We start from the raw sequence: 16,011 nt of genomic DNA, 5'->3' as shown, positions 1-16,011 counted from the left end.
AGCACCTGCCCAGCCAGGCCGGTTCCCAGGGGGCCTGTCGCCCTTCTGAGTCACTGCTCTCACCTACTCTGGCTCCTTGGCCTTCTCAACAGCGCTAGTCTGAGCTACACCCTCTGAAAAGGAAACTGGAAAATAAATAAACGGTTATGAGTTTTCCTCATTCCTTGCGGCAGGTAACTTGATGAACTGTCATCTCACTTGAATTCTTTCCAAACATGCATCTTATTCCTCCTATGATTTTCAAAATAATGATTAAGTGGAAAACGAGACTTGTGCTTGAATAAAAAAAATAAGCTTGGGTGGCTCGGTTGGGCGTCTGCCTTTGGCTTGGGTCACGGTCCTGGGGTCCTGGGATGGAACCCTGTAGTCAGGCCCCCTGCTCAGCAGGGAGTCTGCTTCTCCCTCTGCCCCTCCCCCTGCTCATGTGCGTGCTCTCTCTCATAAATAAAATATCTTTAAAAAAAGTGAATAAATTTCCAGTCTTTCAGGTAAACAGAATTGAGAACATGTGAAGTCAACTCTATTTGAATTTACATGCATATATTTCAACATCTGACTGTCTTATCAGCGAGGCATCTGTTAGATAAACTCACTGCGATTCGTACAGCTGGAAACGATCCTCCTTCTCCAAGGTGTAAAGAGTTCTGAACTCAGAGACGTGGATTTTAGTCTTTGCTTCCCTGAACAACCGCCTCACCTGCCTACAGGGTGCCAAACCAGCCTGCCTGCCTTACAGAATTTCTTCAAGAATTCAGTGAGCCTGGGACACCTGGGTGACTCAGTGGTTGAACGTCTGTTTTCGGCTCAGGTTGTGATTCCAGGGTCCTGGGATCAAGTCCCGCACTGGACTCCCCACATGGAACCTGCTTCTCCGTATGCCTATGTCTCTGGCTCTCTGTGTGTCTCATGAGTAAATAAATACAATCTTTAAAATAAATACATAAATAAAAGTAAAAGAACTCAGTGAGCCAGTACATGTGGAAGTGTTTCATAAGTCCCGATGAAGTACCAACCCCGTGCCCGTCAGCACTGACACACCCATCCTGCACCAGCACCCAGACGCATTCTCAGGTGCTAGCGTGAGCACCACATAGATTTAAACAAGGATCCACAAACCTTGAATCTGATGAACTTCTTCTTCCAGGAATGTAGTCCAGACAGATAGATTTGCTTAAGAGCTTCATGGCTCAGCCGCAGGTCGATACCGTCTGGGGTGACAGTGAACTGGAAGGCCACGGCTTGGTGAGCTTCCGCCATCTTCGGCAATCTCCTAGGAGAAGGGGACAGTGTGACACAACCAGCATTTTACCAGGTATTAGCCCCTTACCTGGACCTGGGATGTGTTCTGAATTTAGTCTTTCCCAGCCATCTAACAAACTTCATATTCCATTAATAGACCCAATTCCAGGGGCCACTGGCCCCTCCCCGACCTGTCCAGCACTACCCAGCCCACTGTCCCCTCTGCTCAGAGGCCCGGGGTGGCCGGTGGAGTCCAGGAGTGGAACCTCACCCCCACCCCTACCATCAGGCCTCCAGGCCACACCCAGCTGACCCAGGAAGTTGGCAGCCGTTTAGCCACCTGCCAATCTCACTGCCACCCACCAACCTCCTGGAGTCTGGCACAGAAGAAACCCAGAGAGTCCACAGATGAGTCCCTGATGGCCCTGAACCCCTTGTGTCCAGGCAGGAGCACTGGACTCTGGGGGATGCATGTGGCTGCTGTCTTGAGAGACCGGCTCAGGCGCCACTGAAGACTCCATGAAAAGGAGACACAGAGAATCCTCCGGAGTGGGTGTCTATGGGTGTCTCTGCTCAGGCTAGCTGCCCTGCCTCAACCAATAAAAGTGTGTTTCCTTTCAACGGCTTCAGAGCCAGGTCTATTCCGGCTCCCTTCCTCATGGTTCCTGTCTTCTTCCTTGGGGACTCAGGATGCACCTCACGGCTCCCTCCGGCACAGCCAGCCCCTCTGCTACCTCCTGGAGCCCCGGGACCATGCTCCTTCTTCCTAAGCTCTATACCGGATGCCCCACAATAAAAAGGAAGCTAACAGAAGGGGGAAAAGCTACCAAGAACTATAATGAAAACCCAAAATTGTATGTTTTCTTATCACAATTTCTCCTGTTTTTACCTTCTGAAGCCTACTGAGTGGGAGGAGGACCTACCAATATAAACAGGTGTCATGCTTTCAAAGATGCCCAGTTACAAAAGCCAAACTAGCTATTAGTCTTCGGCTAATTGGAACAAATGGTTCCATTACAGGCCCAGAGAGGCATGCGGCCTGCATTTATTTGCTCCTTCGGCAAGCGTTTGTTGACTGCCTCCCACATGCCAGCCACGGGGAGGATGCAGACATTGGCAGTAAAGTCCTCCTCCTGCCCCTCTAGAGCTCACATAGGGAGGCCAAAAAGTAGACAGGGTCCAAGAGGGGACCTCCTAGATGACATGGAAGCCCAGAAGGATCAGCTGGAGGGCAAGCCTTTCAGGCCCAAAGGTAAAACAGGACTCTGGGCAGAGGTCAAGGGCAGGTCAAGGACAGGGTGGCTGGTGTCAAGAGCAGGCAGCTATGGTCAGAGAGGATGACCCACAGGCAGCCAGGGGAGGCAGCTGGGTTTTATGCTAAGGGTGAAGGAAGAGCATCCAGGGGCTTTAAGTTACTGTTTCTGTCTCAAGAAGACCCCTCTGGGGGCGCCTGGGTGGCTCAGTTGAGGAAGCATCCAACTCTTGGTTTTGGCTCAGGTTATGGTATCAGGGTGGCAAGATGAGGCTCTATGTATGGCTCTGCACTCAGTGGGGAGTGTGCTTGAGATTCTCTCTCTCCCTCTCCCTCTCCCTCTGCATCTCCCGTTCATGCTCTCTCACATGCTCTCTCAAATGAATAAGTCTTTAACAGACAGAAGACCACTCTGGCTGCAGTATGGATGGTGGGCAGGGCAGGGCGTGAGACCAGTAAGAAGTAGAGGCAGTCAGTCTTCCAGGAGACAGTGGCCCAAAGTGGCATGAGTGGGGGTGAGGAGGATAACCCGCTCCAGCCAGACAGGCTTCAGAGGCACCCTGGGGCTTCAGGCTTGATCACTGGCTCAGAAGAGCCACTGCCTGACACAGGAGAGTCTCTGCCTGGGGACGACAAGTCGGGGGTGGGAGCAGAGGAGTGGTGTGTGGACTTAACCACATGTGACGTGGCTAGGGGCAAAGGGAGAGGCTGGGACAGGCACACCTGGGAAGAGTCAGCACACAACCTGCTTTGATGATCATGGAGGCAAAGAGCAAGTCGGCAAAACTCAATCCACTGGGAATCACCTTAGCTTAACGCAACCTGCAAAGTGTTCATGGTTATCTACGTGTTATTCAGCAGGCATGGAGCCAAGCTCCCTAGCCTGGCCGATTCTGAAGAAACAGATCCCATGTCTGAAAGCAGCAAGATCTCCAAGCAAAGGGCTCCTGCAGATAATGCAGGATGTTGAAGAGGGCACCTCAACAGCTCTGAATCCTGTTCTCAAAAAGCTATCCAGGTGGCTCAAGGATTCTGCTAGCGCCTCAAGGCCACCTCTTAACCCCTCCCCACAAAGACTGCAGGCTACACATGTGGCAGGAGGCAGGTGTCACAGAGATCACTCTGCAGAGAGTGAAGCATGGCAAACAAACTTACGGACTGGCCACCCTCGGGATGATTTATAAGCTCTTTCCAGGGCTTTATACAGATGTGAGGGATTATTAATGGCAGGAGATGGAACCTAAACATAGCGTCTGCAGTCAATTCTATCTGAAGGTGTGGGTCCAGTGTTTGCTCAGGGGTCTGACCTCTGTCAGGGAGGCAGGCGAGACAGTATCTGCAGAACCAGGTTTGCAGTATCTGCAGACAAAGGTTTGAAGAACTCCCTGTGCAAATCTAGTAAGTGAAAATCCCACCCTCTGTCCTGGCATCCACAGACTCGTGTTTAAAAACATTTACAATCACAGGGGCGCCTGGGTGGCTCCGTCAACGGTTAGGCGTCCGCCTCGCTCTCAGCTCAGGTCTTGATCTCAGGGTCCTGAGTGCAAGCTCCATGCTGGGCACGGAGCCTGCGTTTAAAAAAAGAAGAAAGAAGAAGAAGAAGGAAGAAGAAAAGGAAGAAGGAAGAAGGAAGAAGGAAGAAGGAAGAAGGAAGAAGGAAGAAGAAGAAGAAGGGGCAGCCCAGGTGGCTCAGTGGTTTAGCGCCATCTTCAGCCCAGGGCATGATCCTGGAGACCCGGGATCAAGTCCCACGTTGGGCTCTCTGCATGGAGCCTGCTTCTGCCTCTGCCTGTGTCTCTGCCTCTCTCTGTGTCTCTCATAAATAAATAAATAAAATATTTTTAAAAAAAGAAAAAGAAAAACAATATATGCTTTCAATGCTACCTCCTATCACTGTCGGGGAAATGCCAATCAACACTGAGGCCAAATGCCACTGTACACCCACCAGGATGGCTAGAATCCAAAGGATGGAGGGTAACAAGTGCTGGCAAGGCGGTGGAGAATCCAGAACCCCCATGTGCTGCCGCTGGGGATGCACAACAGTGCAGCTGCTATGGACACCAGTCTGGTGGTTTCTCAAAACATGGTGTTAGTACACAGCCCCGCACTTCCACGCCCCGGTGTCCATGCTAGAGAACCAAACACGTGTCCACCCAACATCCTGTACACAGAGGTTCACAACACCATTACTCAAATAACAAAAAAAAAAACAAAAACAAAACAGAAACAGCCCAAATGTCCTTCCACTGATGAATGGGTAGAGAAAATGTGGCCTATTCATCCAACAGAATTGTTCTTTACTATTAAAAAGGAGTGAAGCACCTGACACACGCTACCACACTCATGAACCTTGAGGATATCCTACCATAGGAAGGAAGCAGCCAGACTCAAAAAGCCACATACTGTACACCTCCATTTATGTCAAGTGTCCAGAACAGGCAATCTACAGAGCCAGAAGGGAGAAGTGTTTGCCGGGGGTTGGGTACACCTGACCACTGAGTGGGGTGGATGGCCGAGGGGAGGAGATGGTGCTGGGTTGCACCCTGTGTGTGAATGGATGCAACCCACTGAAGTGCATGCTCTGGGTGGGCATAGGGACAGTGGGTGAAGTTCATACCGCCAGAAAGCGGTTGTTTATTTTATTTTATTTTATTATTTTAATTTATTTTAATTTATTTTAGACTTTATTTATTCATGAGACACACAGAGAGAGGCAGAGACACAGGCAGAGGGAGAAGCAGAGACTTCTCAGGGGGAGCCTGATGCAGGGACTCAATCCCAGGGACCCCAGGATCATGCCCTGAGCCAAAGGCAGACACTCAACCACTGAGCTACCCAGGTGCCCCTAAAGCTATTTTTAAAATGCAGCCTCTCGAGCCTCCTGAAACTCAAGTGTCATCTATTCAACCTTCATGTGCCTAAACCTTCTCTCCCAAACAGGTAAGGCAGGTGGGCAGGGCCATCAGTGTCCCACTCAATGAGGACTCCTCCTCCAAACAACTGTCAGCTCATAGCATCGAGGAAATTACTGATAAATATTTTTAGGTGGCATAGGATAGTGTGGTTATGTTTTAAACGAGCTACTATCTTTTACCGACACATGCTGAAGTATTTATCAATGCAATTTCATCTTTCGTCAAGTCTAGGGTCTGCTTCAAGATCCCTGGGGGTGGAGCGCACAGAGGAGCAGAGTAGAAGCTGGCCACCGGTGGGAACTGTTGAAGTCGGGCAGTGGCCGTTATCGGGCTCTGCTATGCTGGGCTCTTTTCTCCTGTACGTTTGTGATTCGCTCTTAATAATTTCTTAAATAGGGCGCCTGGGTGCTCAGTCCGTGAAGCACATGCCTTTGGCTCTGGTCGTGATCTCAGGGTCCTGGGATCGAGCCCCACATCGGGCTCCCTGCTCAGCAGAGTCTGCTTCTCCCTTTCCTCTTGCTTGCAGCTCCCCTACTCGTGCGCGCGCGCTCTCTCAAATAAAAAAAATCATAATTTCTTAAAACGTATCTAACAAAATAAAATACCTGTCCACTGTAGCTCAGCACTACATCTGACCCTCAGGAATGAACTTTCAAAGCTCCCCAGGCCCTTTGTGAGCTCATCAGTGTGTCTGCCTTCTGGGGACACCTCACCCCTGAGCCCCACGAGCCACGAGCCAGCCTCAACAGAGCCATGGCTGGGCCCTTAACCAGGCATGGAGACAAAGTCAAATAAGGAGGGGTCTGTTTCCAGGGCTGCTGTCTGCCCACAAGCCTGCCCTTGCATTCCACTGTGTCCACAACATAAGCATATCTACCGACCCACCCAACTTACACCTAGAACAACAACAACAAAGACTGTCTGTGGGATCCCAGCACCCCTGACCTACTGCACCCTGGCAGGAACTGCTCGCTCTTGCACCGGACGCGGGGCACACCCTCACCTTTCACCCAGGTGGGTGTGGGTGAAGCCTGCCCGCCTGCCCTGCCTCCCCGTCTCCCCAGAAGGACAGCCGGAGTAACTGATATAGGCACAGCTACCGTCACTTCCCAAAGGCTGGAGGGAGGCCAACCACGCCGGAGGCTGGAAAGAGGCAACCTGCCCAGGGGAAGGAGACAAGCCATCAATTAATTCATGGACAATTATGAATCAGGGGACCTCAAAAGAGCCCCAGTGAACGTCACTGTACTACACGGCAAGGCTGTCTTCTGTTCTAAAAGTTTTCAATCATACATGCTGCACACACAGTCTGGAATAGTACCGATGAACCTGCTGTGTCCATGTGACACTGCCCAGTCTCTGAACTCTCCGTTCCCGGGTTGGCCTCCCGGGAGACCCTGGCCAGGCAAGGCTGTCCTGTCATTCTGTCAGCACAGCTGGAAACCCCAACACCCCTGGGAAGAGGAAGGGCCCTGGGCCAGTTGGCAGGCCAGGCCTGCGTGTGGATGCAGGCCACTTACGATCGACAGCCTCTTCTCTATCCCTCCAACCAACCTTCCAGCACAACAGTGAAGGCCACAGCACAGTGGCCCTGGAGAGGGCAGGCCATACCTCCCTCCCTGCCCCTTGGGGCTGTCACTGGGCTCTGCAGTGTCCAATCTATGACATACAACTAAACTGTTAGCGTCCATGGGCTGGGCCTCACTCACTCCTGGACAAGGTGACCGGGCACAGACACCTTCCCACAATCTCTCTGCTCCTGCCACTTGCCCCTCTTAGGGATTCTCAGGATTCTGAGCTGGGGGCCACTGGTTCCTCTTCCAGCCCCTCTGCACCCCAGGACTCAGCCCCCCGCAGGACCCTGCCTGGGGCTCTAACCTCTCCCTGCACACACAACTCACCATTTCATGCACACCTCCACTGACACCAAAGCTAGTCAACCGCAAATTCATCCCGTCACCTTCCACACACCCTCCCCGTTTCTCCCTCCCTAACACCGCCACTGCCTGCTAGGCCCAGGCATGCACACAGGCTGGAGTGTCCTCATGCTGCACCTCACCCCTGTGCTGGGTGCAAGCACCAGAACCTGATAGTCTGGAAAGGTATGCTGCCCCTCACCCCCACTGCCACCATACCATCCTCACCTGAGCACCTATCTACCTGGGTGGAAAGAGGTGGCTTCTCTGGGAACAAAGTTTACAGGGCATGACTGCTGGGATCCACCTCCTGCTCAGCAGGATGCGCACCTGCACTCCGAGTTCTCACATGGCTAGAGAAAACACCCGTACCGGCGAGAAAAGCAGAAAAGACGAGGGAGAGGGAGAGGCTGCAAAGAAACCACAAAAGCATAAAAGAGAGCTTTACTCCCCTTTGGGTCACTCATTATTTCCCTCGAATCATCTCCACCGGAAGCCCTCTGACAAGAAATCTGAGCAGGAGGGAAGAGAGTGACAGCAGACGCACCCTCTGGGAACACAGGCTGGCTCCTCCTCCCCCAGAAGCCCTGGTTGTGCTAGGGGGAAGGCCCCTTGGGGACTATTCTTGATGTCAGGCCACCTCTTGCTGTGCACCTGCCAGACCAGTTTAGGGGTAAACCAGGAAGTGGCCACTTGAGGCACTTGAGACGTGAAGAAATTTACCCAAAGTGCTGAAGATAGAAAGAAAGCCCCCTGGGTCTATGTGGCTTGGCATGCTGTGGAGCTGTGGACCTGCTTATTTTTTCCTGGCACTGCAGAAACCACCTCTGGCCGCCTCTGGTGGAGAGTGCCCACCTGGGAGCCCCAGCTGACGTGAGCTTGCATGAACCTCCCGGCCTGGAACACACCTGGGCGCTGCACCCCCAGGCTGAGCATGGGAACCATGTGACGTGCTACTTAAAAATCATGAAGCCCACTACTGGAGAGAGAGTCTACAAGGTCTGCACCAGAGAACTTAAGCATCTTATGTTAATCTGCTCTCGGAAAGACACCAAGATCCGAGTTGAGAGCAACGACCTATTTATGGCAATTTTATAAATTCACATCACTGGTCTATTATGCGGCTGTTCCTACAGCTTCCCAAGCCAGACCCCCACTTGGGCCTTGGCCGGGAGAGCCTGCTAACTCCAACTCACAGCTGGGATGCCTTTGCTCTCTCTCCATTCCCATCTTCTGGGTTCACACTTAGCTTCAAACTCCCCTTCTGCAGGCTGCCTTTGACCCCACATTCCCAGAGAACCGAGTTCCACCAGGTTTCAGCTGGTGATTCTCCCCACACAGGCTGGAAGGTGACTTTCATTTGTAATCTTTCATTTAGGTGGCGTCTGGGTGACTCAGTTGGTTAAGCATCTGCCTTCCGCTCAGGTCACAATATCAGGAACCTGGGATCAAATCCCTGAGTCAGGCTATGCTCAGCGGGGAGTCAGCCTCTCCATCTCACATGCGCATGCTCCCTCCCTCTCTCTCTGATAAATAAAAACCTTTTTAAAAACTTAAAAAAAATCTTTCATTTAATCTCCCAAAGGAAGTGAGGAGTGTCTCCAGGACACAAATCCTTGTTCTACTCTGAATCCATTGAGGACGACAGACAGACAGCTCTCTAACACTTAATGCCAAGTGAATGCTGGGGGCAGGGGGTGGGGGCTGACGTAACACATACCTTAGTTTCAGTAAGACTACTTTAATTTTGATAACTGCCCAATGCCACTCACCACATCTTTGGACAAAAAAATTGTTCTGTAGTTCATTTTTCATATGTGCCTGCTTTGTCCTCCTCCTCCATCAACTCTTCCTCACCATAATTTGTTCACACAAGGTCAGCGGCCAGCAATCATAACATCAGCCATCCCTAAGCTAGTCCCCTTACCCTTCAGGAGGAGCTGGCCCAGTGCCACCCCCATCCGCCAGGATTCTGGGGCAGGCAGCTGGCTAAGGAAAGGAGGTAAAAGGTCAGCACAATGCAAAGTGCTTAGCCGGCTTCCAAAACAGCCCGGGGGTAAATTCAGATATGGAAATCACCTCCGTAATAAACAAACAGTAAAACCTGCCCTGTGATATCCAAAATATGTAATTAGTTTGCTGTCAGAGGTCTTTCAACCTAACCTTAAAAACAACAGATAAGGAGAGAGAAAGGTAGGTAGGCAGACAGACAAATGCAGCAGATTCTTTCCTGTGCTTTTAACAATGAAAACACAAAAATATTCCTTCTACCCAAACTGTGGCTACTGGACAACATGACCCGCGTCTCACCCGCGTTACCCATCTGATTCCCAGGAGAACCCAGGGAAGGGGCACAGAATTTACCAAGGGGCAGATCAACGTGCAGGTGCCAAGACACCTGCCCAAGGTCACAGCCAGCAGGACCCACGTCCAACTCCAAACACCACGTGCCTACCTCCCAAGTTAAGTGGTAGGTACTCCATTAAAAGTTCCACGTAAGATTCCTAAAGCTACACAAATATAAAATTAGGTCATCCTGTTGTAACCGAAACGATGTGATTGCAGTCAGCAATAAAACTACAGTAACTACAAACACGATTGGTGCCAACGCTAAAATTATTCACAGGCACCAGCCTCTCCACTGAATTGCACAATTCACGCGCGCACAGGAGTGGGCTCAGCCTGCTATTAAAATCCGGCAAACGGCGGCCCATCTCATCTAGCGGGTCAACAGCTGTGGTGGGAATCCTTTGAGGAAAGGTTACCCACAGGAAGCAACGGCTTAGCAGCCACGTGGAACACCAGGCAGGGTCTCCAACAGCACAGGCCGTACTCCTCACCAGGGAGGATGCTCGGGCCTCCAACCCTGGAAAAACTCTCCAGAGGAGACACTGTGGGCAGAGCCTGCAGCACGGTCTTTCACGGGGCACCATTCACGTTTATGGGGTAAGGATGCTGAGTCAAGGCAGATTATAGAGGGAATTCTCAATCATCATAGTTTGTTTTATGGCTCCGGAAAAACCCAACTTCTGCCCACAGAGCTAGCATAAAAATAAAGCAAATTCAAATGTACACCTGATATCGTGCCCACTCTAGTAAATAATGGCCAATCAGAAAAATACAAAGAAATATGATCCACGCAAGAGAAAAGAATTCGGGAAAGGTCACCGAGAGTCATGTTTTTATGAAGAAAATACAAAATGCCTCACCAGGCCCCAATCATCTGTGCTCCGCTCAAGTATTTTTCTCCAGATGCAGATCCATAAGCACCTGTGTCACCAGCCATGCCGATGGCGGCCCCTCTGCTGGAAGAAGCATGCCTCCACCCAAAAGAGATCCCTGAACCTCTGCTGCTCAGAGCAAGATATCGTTCCCACAAATGTTCCTGACACCAAGGGCAAGGTGGCTTTCCCTCGCACGCTCCTCACTCTTGCACCCAAGATGCCGCTGACCTTGCCAAGCCCAGTTCCAGCTCAGGGCCTGGAGAGGATGGTCCTATCCATAAAACATGCCTGAGGCTATGGATTATTTGCTAAAACTCATGCCTACTTCATACCCTTGAAACTATTTTCACATCTGGCCTCTTACTGGATCCTCCCCACTCATGAGACAAATCAACAGGTGTCAGAGGCACCATTTTACAGATGAGGAACTGGAAATCCAGAAACACATATAAGGCTGATTCAGTGTCATATCCAGGGGGGGTGGGGTGGGGGCAATGCTAACACCCAACACTGCCTGCACAGGGGTCTGGGAAGCAGCCTGGGACAGGGAGACAGACGGGGCACAAGGTTTGGAGAACACAGATCTGGATTCGAACTCCAGCTCTGCCACTTAGCCGTGTGGTGTGTGGTGTGGTGTGTGTGTGTGCGCGCGCGCGCGCGTGCGTGTAGGAGACAGGGAGACAAGGAGACAGAGAGGGAGGCCTTGAACAAATGTCACTGCCTTATCCTAACATCGTTTCCTGGCACATCAAGTATGCAGAATATGTCCCCCTCACATCAAGTAATAGGCCTGACACCACAGTATGTAGGAACACACTGTACCTTCCGAACTACGGTCCCATGCTCCAGGAACGTGGGTTTCCACGTGTATCTGCCCTCTACTTCTTTCCTAGACCCCTCTCCCCCCTCTCCCCGTTCCCTGCACGCCCTGCCAGCATCAGATACCTCCCAGACCGACCTCCTCACTCTGGTATTCAGCTTGCAGGAGCGCTGCTGATCCATTTCTAGTACACCTTATCGTACCCTAACCTTAACCCCCCATTGTACAACAGAGTGTTTTGAAAAAATAGAAAGAAACCAAAACTCTTCACGTTAAATCTTTTTAAGGGCAGTAGAGGAGTTGACATTTAGGAAAATTAGTGACAGATGCGTTATCTCATAAATGAGGAAGACTTTCATAAAATGTAAAGTCAGAGTTACAGCCTAAGAAAACTTCTTAAAGGCAAGGTTATTTTGTGTTTGCTTTTAACCTAAACACGTATTACCTTTTACTGGGGCAGTGGGAGGAGGTGCCAGGGCTTCTAAAGAGAAGGAATTAACCCTCAGAACTTGACTCCTCAGAAACTGGACGAGTCCCATCTGCATGGAGCCGTATTTCTCACCAGGGCACGGAAACAAAGAGGTGACCAGACAGGGGTGCGCTGGGGATCAACAGCCTCCTCGGGACTCAGGAGGAAGCCAGTAGACTGGTAGGAAGAGGAGGTCACTGGTCCCTCCCTTGATGTGGGAGGTATGGAGCTTGCAGGCTCCCATCCAGACATCCCTGAGCACAGTCACAAGGCAAAACAAGGGCACCGGGCAGGTGGAAGAACGTAACAGCTTCCTCTGTCTGCTGCTTGCTTCCCTGGCACAGACTTTCACAGCCCCTAAGGACCCCACCGCATCAGAAAAGTGCAGCAATCCAGGGGAGAACGGATCCCAAATGTTCTTCTCTGGATTAATATCTGAAAGGCCACTTTGGGTCACAGGAATCAGCAGGAAGGCAAGTTTAAGAGTCACGTGGGAAGCAAAGGTAGCAGTTGGCACTCAGGGACGGTCAGAAAGAATCTAGAACACTCAGGTTCCGCGGGGACAGGTGGGTGGTGAACCCACAGCATTGGTGGTATGGAGTCCTTTCTTTTTTTACCTGAGTTACCTGGTGTCCAACAACTAGTTGATAATCTTGTGCAATCTCGCAGCCTTCCACGGTGGCAAATATAACTGTACACTGAGAGAGGCAAGCCTAAGGCAGCAAGCAAAATTTCAATTGTTGACTTCCAAAAACAGGCAGAAAAACACCCACGTTACAGGAAAGTAAAGGTGGACATTCCAGAGAACTGAGGCTCAGGATCACCTTACCCCAAAAAGGTCAGTTGGCTTCCACCCAGGGCCTGCTGGGAACCCAAGGTCCACCCATATTTGCGCTGGGTAAAAGGTGAAGTTCACAAAAAGCGGCATAAGCGTCAGAAATCAACAAAAAGAACATATTCTTTACTTGTGTTAATTACCAGATCTTTTTTCCTTTCTTCCTTTTTTTTTTTTTTAAAGCACGCCCTGTGCAGCCTAGACTCTTTCTACAGGCACCCAAGGCACTGTGAGAGGGTGGTCCCCGGAGCGGGGACCTGGGCGCGGAGGGGAGGCCAACTCTGCGCATCCTTGGGTCCCCTAAGCACCGCCTTCATGTTGGACCCTGTGCTTGTCCTTACTTATCTGTCAAACAGAACAGTGCTGGCAAGAGCTGCTCAGGAGTGGCTCAAGCATCTGGGGAGAAAGAGAAGAGGCCCCATCAAGCCAGCAGAGAATCTGTGACACGCACTCTGAACATGCCAATTTTATTTTAGCCTTAACAGCACCAATTCTTCCGGAAGCGAAGTTGAGGCTTCCAGGAGCACCAGCAGCAGCAGCAGCGGCGGCAGCGGCAGCAGCACTCTGGCCTGCCGGTAAGAACCACGCAGAATGACTAAACCTTTTCTCCAACAAAGGAAAAACTGCACCGGATCAAAGTGCAGCAGCAGCCCCGGGCCGCAGCGGGCGCGCTTTCCGCCTCCCACCTCCCACCGCCCTCCGAGCTCCGCCTGCGTCTTTAATTGCTCGCCTGGAACGCGTCCTCGAGGGCGCCGCGGGCAGCTGCGGCCGCCGCGCCCCGCCCCCCCCCCCCGCCCCCCCCGCGGGCGTCACGTGAAACGGCTGCGAAAAGTAGGGGAAAGGTTAACCCGAGCCCCGCCCCCGGCCTGGCGCGTCCCCGGCGCTCAGATCCTGTTTCCCCCCCCCGGCTCCGATAGACCTTCCGGAGCGAGCTGGCGCGCATCGCCGGCGCAGCCCGTCCTCACTCCCCCGCGACACGCAGCGCCTGTCCGTGGGAAGGCCCGGCCCCGCGTGGCCAACCCCGAGGGCACCGAAGGGCTGCGGGCGCCGGCTGCCGCCCCACGGCCGGCCCGCAGCCCCGCGCCCCAGGCGCCCAAAGCGCGCCCGGAAGGGACTCCCGCCCCAGGAAAAATGAAGTGTTTCTATGAATGGGCGCGAAGGGCCGGGTTGCAATCAGCGCGGCCCTGGCCCCAGGACTCCCCGGAGGCCCAGGCTTGACCGCTGGGTTACCGCGCGTCCAGGGTCGGGCCAGGGCGGCAGCAGCGGGGACGCCAGGTTTACTCCCTGGGCCTCCGGGTTAGGCCACTTGTTTTCGGGACCAACTCGAAAGCTTATTTTGGCCTGCGCAGGAAGCCAGTTTTCTGCCACCCTGACACAAAGTATGTGCGCCCCCAAAGGTGGCCCTTTTCTGGTGGACTCCAACAGATGGGAGTTCAGGGTGCGAGGCCGGGTCTAGCAATGCTTCACAGGAAGGAAACGGGTCGTTTCGAGGCGAAGAGGAGCCCCCAGGCTCACAGAGGCTCAACCACCAGACCCCTCGGTCTGAGGCTGCATTCAGTTCCGAGGGACGCGATGGCCCCATAGGCCTTCCCACCAGACCCTGCTTCCCCTCAAAGACCAGCTCATCTATCTGCATTAAGGTCGTCCTCCGTGCACACTCACCGCGAGTCACCTTAAATACTTCGGAGAAAGGGGGCTGGGAGGGGTGCTGTTCGCTGGCACAAAATAAAAAAAAAAAAACCAGGGAGTCCAGCCACGTTCTAATCCCTTAGTTTGAGGTTCGGGAGGAAATCAACACGCCTGAATATCTGGAATGGCCAGAAACCCGACGCCGGTGCAAGAGGATGGTGTAACAAAATACACGTTTCAAAAGGTTAAACGGATTTCTATTTTATTCGGCAACTTACAAAGTTACCAGTTCCCCCACAACAATCTCCCTTTAAATAATTCAACCCAGGGAGCACCGAGGAACCGAAAGCCTTGTCCTGAGCGGGGACTGCTTAAGCGTGTTCTGCACCGAACCTGGTTAATTATACGGGATGGTTAACTCTCGGTGTTCAAGTCGGGCCCTCACCTTGGTTCCCTCCAGCTTTCACGAAAGCCAACAAACACGCTGACCCACGGCCTTTCCGAGCAAACCGAAAGGAAAGGAAATGGTCGTGGCCTCGCTGAGGGAGCGGAGGTCAGGGCTGCACCCGTCGGGGCTCCGGACGGCGCCTGCCGGGGCTTGCGGGCCCAGGGAGCCCGGACCCGGTCACGTGACGCCCCTCCCCCACCCCCGCGCGGCGGGGGGCGCGACCTTGGGCGGACGCTCGGCGCCCACCTGCCCCGCACCCATGGCCTCACCGGGGGGTGGGGGGCGTCCGCCAGCGGAGACCCCGGCCGGGCGCCCCTGTGGTCCCCGGCGGACGCTCGGGGCCGCGCCTGGAGCCCCGCGTCAAGGGCGTGTCCCCGACGGCTGCAATGCGGGGGCAGCCGGGGAGGGGGGCGGACGGCGCGCCGGGGAGTCCTGAGGCCCCAGCGTCCCTCTAGCTCCCGCCTGGAACCCCAGGACGGCCCCCCAGACCCAGTCTACCCCGATGGGGGGAGGGATGCGGCGGGATCGAGAGCGGGTGGACGGCGCCCAGCCAAGTCCAGAAGGCCGAGCATCCGTCCTGCAGCCTCGCCGCCCCTCGGACGGACCCCCACGCCCAAACCATTCCTAAGAGAAGGGTGGGATGAGCGGATGTGGGAGCCGGCGCCCCTCGTGGCCCCGGGCCGGGGGCATCCAGCCAAATCCGGAGACCCGCGCATCCCTCCAGCTCCGGCACCGCACCCGCCGGCGGGCCGACCCTCGGGCGTACCCTCACACCCAATCCACTCCCGGGAGAGGACGGGGAGAGGAGCGAGCAAAGAAGCCAGTGGCCCTGCTAGTCCCGGGCTTGGCGCATCCTGCCAAGTCCGGGGGCCGAGCATCCCTCTCGCGGCCGCACCGGACCCGCACCGGGGACTCGCGCGCACACCGGCCCCCGGCGGACGCCCCCCGCCCCCGCGATCCGATCCGGGGCGGGAGGTGAGGAGTCCCTGCCGCGCTCGCGTTTCGGGCTCCCGGCGAAACCCGCCGTCCGGGTGGAGGGATGCTGGGGGTTCCCCTCCGCGCCGCGGGGGCCCCCCGCCCCCGCCTGGGTCGGGACCCGGGCAGTCCCCGCGCGCCCCCCCCGAGCCCGCCGCAGCCCGCAGGCCCGCGCGCCGTCCGCGGGCGCAGCCTCGGCCCAGCCTTACCGAGTCAGCGAACGGAGGCGCGGCGGCGGCGGCGGAGGCGGAGGCGGCGGAGGCGGCGGCGCACTGAGCGCTCAGCGAGC

General features: G+C 54.2%; 1 long non-coding RNA gene across 1 annotated transcript; it reads right to left on the bottom strand.

Annotated features, from left to right (window-relative positions):
- Positions 1 to 1,116: 1,116 nt before the first annotated feature.
- Positions 1,117 to 15,994, bottom strand: LOC119879278. The gene is made up of 2 exons (XR_005387422.1): positions 15,932 to 15,994; positions 1,117 to 1,270 (listed from the first exon to the last, which is right to left on the bottom strand). It is a non-coding gene; the product is annotated as an uncharacterized LOC119879278 (long non-coding RNA).
- Between the last annotated feature and the right edge of the window lie 17 nt (positions 15,995 to 16,011).

Source organism: Canis lupus, unplaced genomic scaffold (genome assembly GCF_011100685.1).
Source record: "Canis lupus familiaris isolate Mischka breed German Shepherd unplaced genomic scaffold, alternate assembly UU_Cfam_GSD_1.0 chrUn_S526H688, whole genome shotgun sequence".
In the NCBI taxonomy this organism is placed as follows: domain Eukaryota; kingdom Metazoa; phylum Chordata; class Mammalia; order Carnivora; family Canidae; genus Canis; species Canis lupus.
The sequence above is the reverse complement of the archived record's forward strand: the minus strand, read 5'-3'. Positions and strand labels throughout refer to the sequence as shown.